Genomic DNA, 13,449 nt, shown 5'->3' with positions numbered 1-13,449 from the left:
CCAATGAGACATACAGATGGTCCATGACTAATGATGGCTCAATTTATGATGATGCAAAAGTGATACTCATTCAGAAGGAACTGTGTGTCAAATTTTAGATTTTGATATTTTCTCTGACTGCCAATATACAGTCTTATACTTTCCTGAGATGCAGGGCAGTGGCAGTAAGCCACAGCTCCTGGTCAGGCACGTGATCGCAAACGTAAGGAACCAATACTCTGTCTATTCTGTGTGCTATGTCTCAAGGCTATGGAGTACTATAGATTGGGTATATTATATGCATTTTTTCAACTATGTTTCCAACTAATGATGGATTTATCAGGACATAACCCTATTGCGGGTCATAGAAGAACCTGGACAGATGAATATAAGGGGATTTGTTTGGGCAATTGGCTCACATGATTATGGAGGTTGGGAAATCCCAAGACAGGCTATTGGTAAGTTTAAGACCTTGGAATGCTGGTTGTATGAGTCTGAAAGCCTTAGAACTAGGGGAGCTAATGGTTTAATTCTCAATCTAAAGCTGAAAGCCTGAGAATTAGGAGACTTCTGGTGTAAGTCCTGAATTCCCAAAATCAGAGAATCCCTAGTTCTTATGCTCAAGAGAAGAAACAAGAAAGAGTCCCAGCTCCAGGAGATATAGCATAACCTTTTCTGTCTTTTGTTCTATCTGATTCTCCAAGTGGTTGGAGGACACCTGTCCACACTGATCATGTATCTTTCCCACTCAGTTTACTTATAGTTTCCAGGCAGGCTCTTTCTTACCTCCATTGTGGATTAGTAGTCCAATTTTCCACTGGAAGTCTGGATTAATCACTCTAGTCAAAACTGTGACTCCCTTTTTAGCCTGATCACTCAGAGGCATGGGAAGCCCAAAGTGGCCACATAGCAATTTTATCTCCAAGTTGAGTAGAATCATCATTGCATCTCCCAGTGGCAACATTTTTGCCTCTAGAACTAAGACCCTCAGGTTAGCATAGCATAAATCATGGGAAAAGAAAACAAAACTTTTGCTAGTAAGTCATTAGGGATAATGGTAAGCGGTACCACTCCAGTTTCCACTGCTTAATTTTTAGATATGCAATTCCTGGTGATAGGAGACATAGTGCCATAAATTGGAGCTGACTCAGAACATTTACAGCCTTCTGGAGAACCTTGTCCTACCCCTGCAAAGTAATGTCACCCAACTGATGCTTTAACTGTGTCTTCAAAAGGTTGTTTTATTGCAATATCAAAACAGTTGTTTTAGGATGATTGCAAGTACAGTAAGCCCAGAATTAATGAGCATGAGACCATTGCCACACTTTTTTGGATGTGAAATGAATTCCTTGGACAATAACAATGTTGTATCAAATACTATTATGGTACATAATTATTCTATAAGTTCATGGATGGTAGTTTTGGCAGGAGGATTTCATACAGGAAAGGCAAATGTATGTTGAAAGTATCTATTCCTTTGAAGGTAAAATGCTGCCCTTCTATAGTGGGGAGAACCCACTGGTATCTATTTGCCTCTAAATAGTTGACTGATTACCTTAGAGAATAATGCCACATCAGGAGCTCTGTGTACATCTGTGCTGATGGCAGATTGAGCCCTCTGAAATAGTCACAGACAGGTTGGCTTTGAAGAGTGGAAGTTCATGATGCTGAGACAATGAATAACTTCCATCACAATCACCATGACCACTTTGACCATGAGCCCACTGGGCCATGACAGGAATGGCCAGGACAAAGAAGTTGACTGATATCTACAATCTACAGACTGGGTCAATCTATCTGCTTGATTACTAAAATTTGACTGCCTCTGCTGAGGTCACCCTTTGGTAAGCATTCACATGAGGCACAAATATCTCCATGACTTTTTTCTACTCAGAGAAGTTGAGTATCCCTTGTCCAAAATACTTGGGAGCAGAAGTGTTTTGAGTTTTAGGCTTTTTTGATGATTTTGGAATATTTCCATGTGCATATACTTGTCCTAGGGATGTGTCCCAAATTTAAACATGAAATTAATTTGTGTTTCATATAGTTATACAGACAGATTAATGTTAACTTTATTCAATATTTTTATTAATGTACATTAAACAAAATTTTACGGCATGAGATTGGTGATCAAAAATTCTGGAGTTTGAAGCTTTTCAGATTTCAGACATTTTGATTAAGGCTTCTCAGTTTCCACCCTAAGGAGTTCAAAATACAGAGAGTTCATAATCCAGTTGGAAGTCCTTTAATCTAGGTTTGTCTAAGATTTGCAAATGATGATTAGTGTGTTCTTCAAAACATCGAAGATAAATCTTGTATTATCCAAATACCTTTCTTACACAGTCCTGAGGTATTAAATTTACACTGAATTGCTTTTGGTTCAAGAAACTAATGTGTTAGTCCTCTGATGAACACTGCTATATTTTCTACCTGGTTTTCTAATCTCTAACTCTTAAGATATTATTGAATATTATGCAGTAATGATTTCAGAGTTCAATTAGTTTTCACTTCCATGTATATAAAGGTCTTTTTAATGTGTCTTGAAATAACAATACCATTATTGTTATTGTGAGGTTTACATTTTTTTTTCAGTATAGGCAATATAAGGAAATACCCAGATTACTGAATCCACTATTTTGTGTTTTTCTCTCTGCTTTTTTAAATGTCTATAGAGTTGAGGACTTTCTCCAAGGACAGGGAGCAAAATTTAACACGTGCTTCTATGCTTTTCTTTATATTCTCAAGTGTAGTTTACAACCTCAAGCATGGTTGCCTTTATTTTCAAACCCACCTTTTACCTTCATTTTACAAGGTAAGATTGATCTATTTTTAAGTTAATATACTACTGGCTTTATATCTTTGCTGAAGGCTTTTGGGATAGGTTAAAGCCTCTTTGTGTTGCACTATTTACTGTGCAACTGCACTAAAATGTGCAATGAATAGTTGAGATTAATAACTCTAGAAGGGTGCATAGTGATAATATTCACACTCAAATATAGAGATGATCCATTGTATTAATATAATAAGGATGCTATTCAAATGAATATGGTGAGTAGAAATGAAGTGGCAGGTTAACAGAATTTTAGCCTTTAAATCTAGGGGAAAAAAGAAGATAAATGGTTAGAAGACATGGTTAATAGCTCATGTGCATATGCTATAAGCCCTTATTTCAGTGTCAACGCTGAGCAAAGGACACCAGGCAAATGAACTTGAACATCCATTTGAATTACTAGATTCTTAAGAAGTGAAATCAGCTTTTATAGGCTTTGGAAGGAATTTCTGGCAAAAAGTATAAGAGAGTGGGTTTTAATGAAGGTAATCCTCTAAATAAATCACTCCTTAGCAGTTAGACATACGAAAAAGCAAGATAAACTTGAAATAAACATGGTAAATCCTTATTTAAGCTATTGTCTTCATTTAATAGATACTTCAAATCTGGATTACACTGTGTTCAGTAGTCACCCAAAGAAATCCTATTCTTTATGTATTTTTAACTTACTTCTCCTCTTACTTGACTAATGACTACTTCCCTAACTATCAGTTGTGCAGAAAGTCATTGAATGGAATTATGAGGTTGAGTCCTAGTTCATGGATGCAGATAATGGATCTGTAATAAGACTCCCTGTTTTCTTCTCAGACATGCATGACTAGGTTTCTCTCACAGGTTTCAATCCTATACATCAGGAAAGAATCAGGGCCACTACATTTTTCAATAAGCTCTACCATCAATTATGATGCATTAACAAAGCTGAGAACTTTATACTATTGTCACTTCAAAATGAATTTCATAAAGTAGGGATTTTAAAACAATAATCAAGCATATTTTGCCATTAACTGGAATTTTTATTATTTTATATATTTTATGCAAAAAATAACATTCGTGGATCACAGAAACATAATACAGAAGCAAGAAGAAATTTTAGATATGATCACTATTCCTACTTTAAAATAGTAAACTGAATGTACAGTTTAACTACAGTAATAGAGCATTTGCCTTTGCAGTTGGAAGCAATTCAACAGGGTCTCCAAAGAATTATTTTTCTCATGCATAAGTAAATTTTATTGTTCATGTTGGCATTCATTAGTAACAAGTGAATCCCATCCTTCCCTTTGTTTTCTATCAAAACATTGTTCTGCTTCTTTCCCTATGGGAAGCAGCATAATTGAGTTTACTAAGGAGTTCAGCAAAACTAATGTGAACTTTTGGGAAATCCCATCCCAGTGACACACTAACCCGATGTGGCAGCACTTCAGTCACCCATTTAATTTATTCATTCAACAAAGATTTTTCTGAACACTTATTAATGTGCCTCACACTACAATTTGTGTTGGTGATGCTCAGTCTTTCTCTGGAGAAACTTCACATACTAGATTGAGAGCTAGATTGTTAAACCCACAAGAAATTATAGTGTAATGTACATGCACTATGGAAGATATTTACACAGGATATATTGGGTATGTAGATAGTGAGCATCCAAGTCAGAATAGAGGGTCAGGGAGGATGTGATTCAGATGGGCCAGATGATACTCATATGTGGCCCCTGCTGATTGGGGTAATCAACAGGGCATACTAACCCCAATTACTGTATTATTGCCTAGACTGGAGATCTGGAAGCTTTTCTTTGTTTTCTGCCTTTTTTTAAATAAATATTATTCTATTTTCTTTTGTATAGGTGCATCATCTTCTATTATAATTCCAAGAATCATAACAAAATTATTTTGAAATTTGTTTCCTTTTATACTTTCTGTTTCTTGTGAGAGGCTTTTTCACTTTTTGTTTGTTTTTCCCTCATTCCTCAAGTGAGTCTAAAAATCTAAATGACTATTAAAAGAAAGTCAGATTCTTCTAAGAAAGGTCTTCCTAAAAGGTCTAAAGGAATAGGGGAAATGGGAGGGATAGGGGAAAGGAAAGAAGGGAAAAGAAAACAAATATGAGAAAAGGAAAAAAATGAATACAAATTATTTGTAAATAAGAAAGGGTGGAGATGGTGAGGGAAGTCCGGGGAATGGGAAAAAAAAAGAACCAAGATACATCATATAAAGGTACAAGATCCCAATGATGAATGTAACTGTATTGTATACCTAAAATGCACCAATATATAAACAATAAAAAAAGAAAGCTCTTCCAATCTCTTACCAGAAGTTATAGGACTAGCTTTCTACATCTGTCAAGAATGGCCTGAGAAGGCAGGGAATTTGGGACTTAAATGCTTAATGGGGAGAGTCACTGATTTACTGGGTGGTATTATGGTGAGATAACTGGTATTGAGGTAGACTCTTCACCAATCTTCATCTCATGGCTTTATTTTCACCTATACCTCCAGAGGAGGGCACTTATATGCTGCAAATGAAGTCGCTTCTTGTTTGACCCATTACCATCACTCCATTTTACCTTCCGTGGGCTGCTATCATTTACCATTAGACAGTTATCACTTACTTTCTTGCTTCCAAACTTTTATCATTTTTCTCTACTCATGTTCTCTGTCCTTGTGGCTCTGTGCCTTGAAACAAAATAACAGCATTCTAATATGGTATGGTTTTAGGAAGGAGAGAAAGTAAATTCATGTATTTGGTTTGCTCTCCTACTTGCATCTAAGGCTCCTCCTTTTTTGTAGAACACTGTAATAAGACCTTAATTCATAATAGTTAGAAGCAACAAGTCCTGCTATTATACTGATTTTACAGCAGATGATTGAACTAGATTTCAGAGAGGTTAAATGACCAAAGAAGTAGCAAATGGTGGAGTTGTGGCTAATAACAGATTCTCAAATCTGCAGACTGGATAATACAGGCTTTGAGATTTCTTTTAGACTAAAAATCTTTTTAGCTCATTCTTTTTTTTTTTTTTTTGCTTTTGTAAGAGCTAATATGGATTACAAACTCAGCTTTGGGGACTCTGACTGAATAAAATAAAAGGATAATTGGGCACAGAGTACTATGAGATAGCCCATGTTCCACAGAGAGCTGACTTTACAAGTGTCGTACCATTAGGGTGGATTGGACTGTATTCTGAAATACGTTCTTCTTTTTCTTCTTTGTTTTTTTAGGTGCTTGACAAAGTTACATTTTGATGATTTATTTCAGTATTTTACTAATTTTGAAATGCAAGCCACCTGCTTTCAAAGGGAGGAGGTGGAATGGAGAATAATAAAGATGTAAATATGTTGAATTTTTGTAGGCAAAAGATTTTCAGCAGCATGTTTTTAAAAATTAAATATCTAACAGCTGTTTTGCAAAGTAAGTGATAGGCTTCCATATTGCTAAAAAAGGTGCACAGGTAATTGATTTTAAAGTAAAACATATAACCTTATTTGACTGTATATGACATCACTAAGTTAACTAATTAACTAATTTTATTATTGACTACCATTGTTGTAAATCTCTGTTCGCCAAACATGTTATTTTGTGAAAGGTAAATATAATTGACCAGACTGATTTTTTATATGAACTATGAAATTAATCTTATGGATTTATGCATTATGTGCAATATCTATATATACATACCTATATACATTTAGATATATCCATATGCATATATATGTACATCTATATATCTGGTACATGGACTATATATTACCTTTTCTAGAAGTGATGAATAGCCATAAGAAATATGAAGGACTAAATTTTGGAGAAGCAATATTTATAAAGAAGTGGTAGAGTTTGGAGTGGAGAAAAGTTATTAACCACACTGAATTTAAAATATAAAAGTGATATGAGAGAACTGAAAAGTCATATCTCTTCCAATAGGGCTTTCAACAATATGTGAATCTGTTACCCAACGAGAGTTTTTTAAAATTCCTTGTCATAGGTGCATGTTTGTTCATCCCTCAGGTTAATATGTTGAAGTTCTGACACCAGGGGTATGGTATAGGACAGTGGTGGTGAATCTATGGCATATGTGCTCCAGTAGGCTGTTTATATCATAGAGACCTCTAAAAGCTTTGCCATCACTGGTATAGTGGATGGAGCCTTTGGGAGACAGATTGTAGTATCAAGAAGGTAGAATCCACATAATGGGATTGGCACTTTACACAAAAAAGAAGTGTCTTTTACTTTCTTCATCATTGAGACATGATACCAAAAACCACAAACTAAAGGATTTATTTTGGCTCCCAGCTTGTAGAGATGTCCATAGGTGGCTGGCTCCAAGACAGGGAGGTGTGGCAGAGAATTGCTCATGGATGGCAGGCAGGAAGCAGAGTGGGGTCAAGAGAGGAGGAGGGATAGTACAGTTCCAGGCCAGGCTCATAGTGACCCACCTCTTCCCACCTGACTTAATCTCCCCACATCACATCCAGCTATAAACCCATCTGTAGATCAATCCAATGATGAGTATCACACGTCCATTATCCAGTCACCTTCCAAATGCCCCACCTATAAGCGCATGAGGCTTTGGGAAGACATCTAGATACAAGCCATAACAATGAGAGAAATTACTCTTTCTTTACTATGTGAAGAAACAGAAAAAAAGTGGTATTCTTCAAATCAGAAAAACAGTCCTTACAAGAACTAGACCATACATACACCCTGACCTCAAACGTCTAGCTTCAGAACAATGAGAAAATACATTTCCAGTGGGGAAGCCATGCAGTCTGTGGTATTTCATTGCAGTACTCCTCAACATCGTACTTGATCTTGCACTACCTTTTAAATCACAGGACCTCATCAGTTTCTCTCACATGGTGCTTCTTTTTTCGGTATCAAATTCATCCCATGGGGGAGGTTGAAGGGGGAAATATGATAAAATTAAAATAAAAATTATTTTTAAAAAACAAAATGCATCCCATGATACATGAATCACTTCCTCCTCTCAACACTCTGCAGTCTCTCTGTTCTACTTTTTGCAGTGAAGTTAAACATTCACGTTTTTATAACAAATGGCTCACTATTGTTGGTATAGATTTATCATGATATAATTTAACACATTTCTACACTGGATACACCCATTAGAGACCAGTTTACTGTCTTTATTTTATGTATATTCTGTCTCCTAAGCACCTTGAAGGCAGAATTTGTGTTTTATTTTTATTCTCTAATTCCCAAGATTTCCCTGGAAGTCAAATACTATTTGTTTTTATTGATTGCGATTCTAAGTCTCTTTCTCTTACCTCTCTCTTTTTTAAGTAAAATTCTCCTGATTTCATTCACTTCTCCAGTTGTATGTTTATTTCATTTGGTTGCCCTCCCCTGATTACTTGGGTTTTGGTGAATATTTTTGTTCAGGAGTATAGCAGGAGACACCTGCTTGTCCAAAAACAAAATTAGAATATGTTTGCAGTACATAATGGTTATATTCCTTGTAGGGCGTTGGCACATGTACCTAACACATATAGATTCTATTTTTATCCCCTTACTCACCTCTTCTTCCTTGCTCCTTCCATTTCTTGATTCACTTCTCATTTGAGAAGACTCTATCTCCCTACTTCTTATTATCTATCTTTTATTTTGCTCTTTATTTATATTTTGGGTTTCTCATGTAAGAGAACCACGTGATATTTAAGCTTGTGTGTCTGATGTTTTTCACTTAACATTGTGTTCTTAAGGTATATCCAATTTTGAACAGTACACTTGGGGAACCAAATATAGGAGCATTGGAGTGTAGGTCTCTTCTCAGCTATTGGCCTTGAACCTGTACCTGGAAAGGAATTGATTGATGCTAAATGTAAGGAGGTCTTCCTCTTTGCATCAGTTTCTCTTCTGTTCTCATCAGCCACTCTCTTGATGATGACTCAGCAACAGTACCTTATTTCTGCTCTGTGGTCTATTTTCTCTAGGTCTCAGCAGGGAGCTTCTCTTTCATGTATCTATGTGCTCCTATTATGTGGAAATTATCCTTAAAGTGGGCATTCCCCTGTCCTCATTCTACAGGTGGTATTGTTTCCTGTCACTGGTTGTTCCTGATGCTAATACTATTTTTCCCTTCTTCTATTTGGGTTCCTGACATGTTTGCAGGCCTGAATATCTAATAAATAACAATAATGAATTCTTTACCAGTTCCTGTTCCTCTCCTATCACAATCTTCCTGGAATCAAAGTGGAAAATACCTATTTTTCTCTGGTTTTATATCTATCATTGAGTGAATGTCTGTATAAAATGAAGTTAATTGTATTTCAATTATATAAGATGTATGTGGTTTTTCTTATGAACTATTTTTTGCAATTATTTTTGTCAGTTATAGAATAAGTAAAATCTGTTTCACAACTTAGAAATGATATAAAAACTGTAAAATACTACATAATGAAGTATTTCACTCTTTTTACTCTCCTTTGCTAGCTCCTATTGGCCATCTCCCTAAGCAATTACTTTAATTAATTTTTATTTATATATATTTATTTATTTTTTGGATTAAATTCTTTTATTGGTACATTTTAGGTATACAATATAATGACATTCATCATTGGAAATTTGCATTTTTACATAGTCTCTCTTGGTTCTTATTTTTCACCCTTGCCCAGCCCTCCCTTCAACCCCTCCAGTCCTCCCTATTTACAAAGATTTTGTTCCTATTTTTCCATTTTCTCATATTAATCCCATTCCCTTCTATGCTTTCCCCTAGCCCTCCCACTTCCTTCCCTTTTGCCCCTTTTCTTCCTATTTCACATTACCTGTTATACATTTAGTCCTTATTTACACTTTCAGTTTCTCACACCAGAGAAACTATTCAGTATTTACACATGTGTGTCCTATTTATTTCACTTAAGAGTATTGCCTCAATGTGCATCCACTTAGCTATAAATGTCTCTAATTTCTCATTTTTTATGGCTGAGTAGTACTCCATTTTATAAAAAAAACACATTTTCTTTATCCAGTCTCTAGTTGATGGGCATTTGGGCTGTTTCCAAGTTTTAGCTATTACAAACTGCGCTGCTATGAACATGGGTGCACATATATCACTGTGGTATGATTCTTTTAATTCTTTGGGGAAGATCCCCAGCAGTGGAATAGCGGGGTCAAATGGGACTCCCAGTCCTAGTTCTTTGAGGTATCTCCATACTGATTTCCACATTGGTTGCACCAGTCTACACCCCCACCAGCAGTGGAGCAGGGTTCCTCTTTCCCCACAGCCCTGCCAGCTTAATTAATTTTTATATACCTTTTGGTGTTTGGTTATACATAGGAGCTATAGTTAGAAATGTTTGTGCTCCCCATCCATATATAAAAATCAATTAAATGAGTTGATGTTATTAGCAAATGGAGGCCTTTGCAAGATAATTAAATTATGAAAATAGAACCCTCATCAATAAGATGGATGCCTTATTACATGGACCTGAGAGAGATGGCTTACCTTTCTACCATGTGAGGGCACATTGAGAAGGTGAAATCTGTGAACCATAAATGAGGTCGTTATCAGACACCAAATGTATTGCTGAATTGATCTTAGATCTTTTAGTCTCTACCCTAATTTTTTTTCTGTAGTTTATAAACCACAAAACTAATAATATTTCATTATGGTATCTCAAATACATTAAGGTGATTTCTATGCAACTGGACATACTTCTTTGCTTTTTATGCACAAAATACTATTATTCTCCACCTTGTAGTTTTTGTACACTACATTTTGATGTTCCTACTGTATCAAAATACAGGTTCTGTATTAGTTAACCAATGCTTCACTGTTGTACATTGTTTTCCCACTATTTTATTAGAACATACAATACTGTAACCAGTAACTGCTTATAGACCTAGTGTCACATGTGCCAAATAGATTTTCATAGAATAAATTCCTAGATGTGAGATTATTAGGTCAAAAGGTATATGCAGTTATGATTTTGTCAAGGTAAATCAGCTTCCACAGAAGCTATGTCAATTGATATTCTCATCAGAAATGTGCGAGAGTGCTATCATGCTGTTTACCTATGGAGTTCTATACCAAATTTCTGAATTTTGTGACTTTGAGAGTGAGTATACTGTGAGTATACAGTCTCAGGGCAGTTTAAATGTTTGTCTTATGAGAGTTTGGCATCTTTTACAAGGTTAAAAACCCACATTTCATTTTTTGTAAAAATCATGTTGATAGCCTTTTCTTATTTTTCTACTGGGTTGCTAGATTTTTCTTCTTATCAATTTCTTTTTTTTTGTTGTTTTCCAGTGCTGGGGATTGAACTCAGGACCTTGCACTTGCCAGGCATGTGAGGGACCACTGAGCTACATCCTCAGCCCTTCTTATCAATTCCTACAAACTCTTTATATATTGTAAGTTATATGTTTCTATCTTTGATTAGAGAACCAAGTTATTTGTTGTGATTTAAGATTTTTCTATGATGTTTTGTTGTGACAAAGTCATCTTTTTATTTTAAACTTATTCATTCATACTTTTATTACATCAAGAATTTGAAATATAATAGAAAAGCCTCACCAACAGACCCCTTCCGAAATCCATAAAATTTTCTTACAATAACATATATTTTTAAAAATTTGTATTTTTGTTTTATTCATTGAATAAATATTTATTGATTGTTTCTTGCATGCTATGAGCTGTTTAAAGCACTAGAGATGTACTAGTGATCAAGATAGACAGCTATCATTGTGCTGTGGAGTTTACATTTCATTGAAGGGAGGTGGGTGTAGGTTTTATTAAAGGAAATAGATAAAATAAATAAGTAGTTTATAGAGTATATTTAGAAAGTGATGAGCACCATTAGAATTAAGATAGAGAAGAATGGGGAACGGGAACTGGAATACCAAGTAGAGAGTATAAATGGCAATTTTAAAGAAGGTGATCAGTGTAGAGCTCACTGAGAAGGCAATATCTGAGCAAAATCAAGAAGGAAGTGAGATTCATGCAAATCTCTAGAGGAAGAAAGTTCTAGGTATAGACCCTAAATCAAGAGAATGCCTGAGAAAGAGCAAGAAGCCAGTGGAAATGGAGCATATTGGATGAGGAAAATAGATGGAAATAATGTACTGAAACAATAAGGATCAAGCATATAGAATGTTCTAGACCCTTGTAAAGGCCTTAGCTTTTATTTTGAGTTAAGTAAGGTTTCCCTGTTGAGCTTTGAGTAAAGAAGTGAAAAAATATAATATGATTGCAGAGGATCACATTGGCTGCTGTGTTGAGAATGCGTTATAGGATAATAAGAGCGGAGATGAAGAAAGCTCTTAGAATGCCATTGCAAAAGTCTAGGCAGGATGTGATGAAGACCAAGTGCCAAGTAGAAGCAGTAGAGATGGCGGATGAGATACAGGTCAAATTAATGTGCTCTGTAGACTTAACAAGAGGATTTTCTGGTATATTTGATAGGAGAATAAAGAATGCTAGAGAATGTAAAGATAACTTGAAGACTTTCCTGAGCAATTGGAGGATTAAAATTACCATCAACCAAAAATGGAAGTGCTATAGGTGGAGACATTTTTGGAGTGGGAGTGAGAATCAGAAGTTCAGTATGGGCTTGTTTTATTTTAGGTTTGTAGCAGGTCTCTAGTGATGTTGAGTGGGCACCATAAAATTGGGTTAGATTGTCAAAAGAGTAAATATAGAGAGAAGAACAACAAAAATTGTAGTCTGGGACACTTCATCATTAGCAATTGAGAAGAGTGGGGACCAGCAAAAGAGGGTGTCAAGGAATGATGAACAAATTTGGAGGAAAACAAGAGCATGTGGTACCCTTGACACACTTCAAAGCAGTGTGCCGAGTGTTGCTAATAGCAGTAAGCATCAAGGAAGGTGAGAACCAAGAATTGACATTCAGACTTAGCAATGTGGAATTATTTAATGACCTTGATAAGAGCAGGTTTAGTGGAGTGCTGTGAATAAAAATCTGATTTGAGTGGTTTCAAAAATATGAGGAAAGAGAAATTAATGATAGTTTAGACAACTCAGAAGTTATTTTGTGTGGGAGGAAAGAAGTGAGACTCTAGCTGAGTGGGGGAATGAAGCTAAGAGAAAGTTCTTTTTAAAAATGTATTATTGTTTTATGTTGTGGGAGATGATACTGAAGAGAAAAAGAATTTGATGTTATGAGACAGACTGGTGAAAAATAATGCCCTTGATTTGGGGAGAGGAATGAGATCTGGTGCACAAGGCGGAGAGTGGCTGTCCATTGTGCAGCCAATGGTTAATGTATGGCAATGGGAAGAAAAGCAGACTGCAGGTTCACATGGTCAGAGTGCCAGAACCTCCTCAATATTTCAATTATTTCATTGAGGTCTATCTTAAAGTTTTAAGGCTGTTATTACAAGTCACTACCAGTGGCTTATAAATAACAAATATGTATTCCTCTGAGCACTTGGGAAGTTCAAGGTCAAAGTACTGTCAAATTCTGAGTCTGGGGAGGACCTGCTCCTTAGTCATCTTGCTGTAAACTCACACAGCAAAAAGGGAAAAGGGACTCTTTGGATCTTTTAAAAATCCCACTTAAGAGGGGTCCACCTTCATGTACCACAAAACTCCACCTCTTAAAACAATCATGAATCTTGGAGAGGGAATCACAAACATTCATTCTGCAGAAGGTAAGTAGTGAGAAATTT

The sequence above is a fragment of the Heterocephalus glaber genome, unplaced genomic scaffold (assembly GCF_053883595.1).
Source record: "Heterocephalus glaber isolate CG9 unplaced genomic scaffold, H.glaber_assembly_v1.0 deba00001442, whole genome shotgun sequence".
Taxonomy (NCBI): domain Eukaryota; kingdom Metazoa; phylum Chordata; class Mammalia; order Rodentia; family Bathyergidae; genus Heterocephalus; species Heterocephalus glaber.
Note: the sequence above shows the minus strand (reverse complement) of the source record.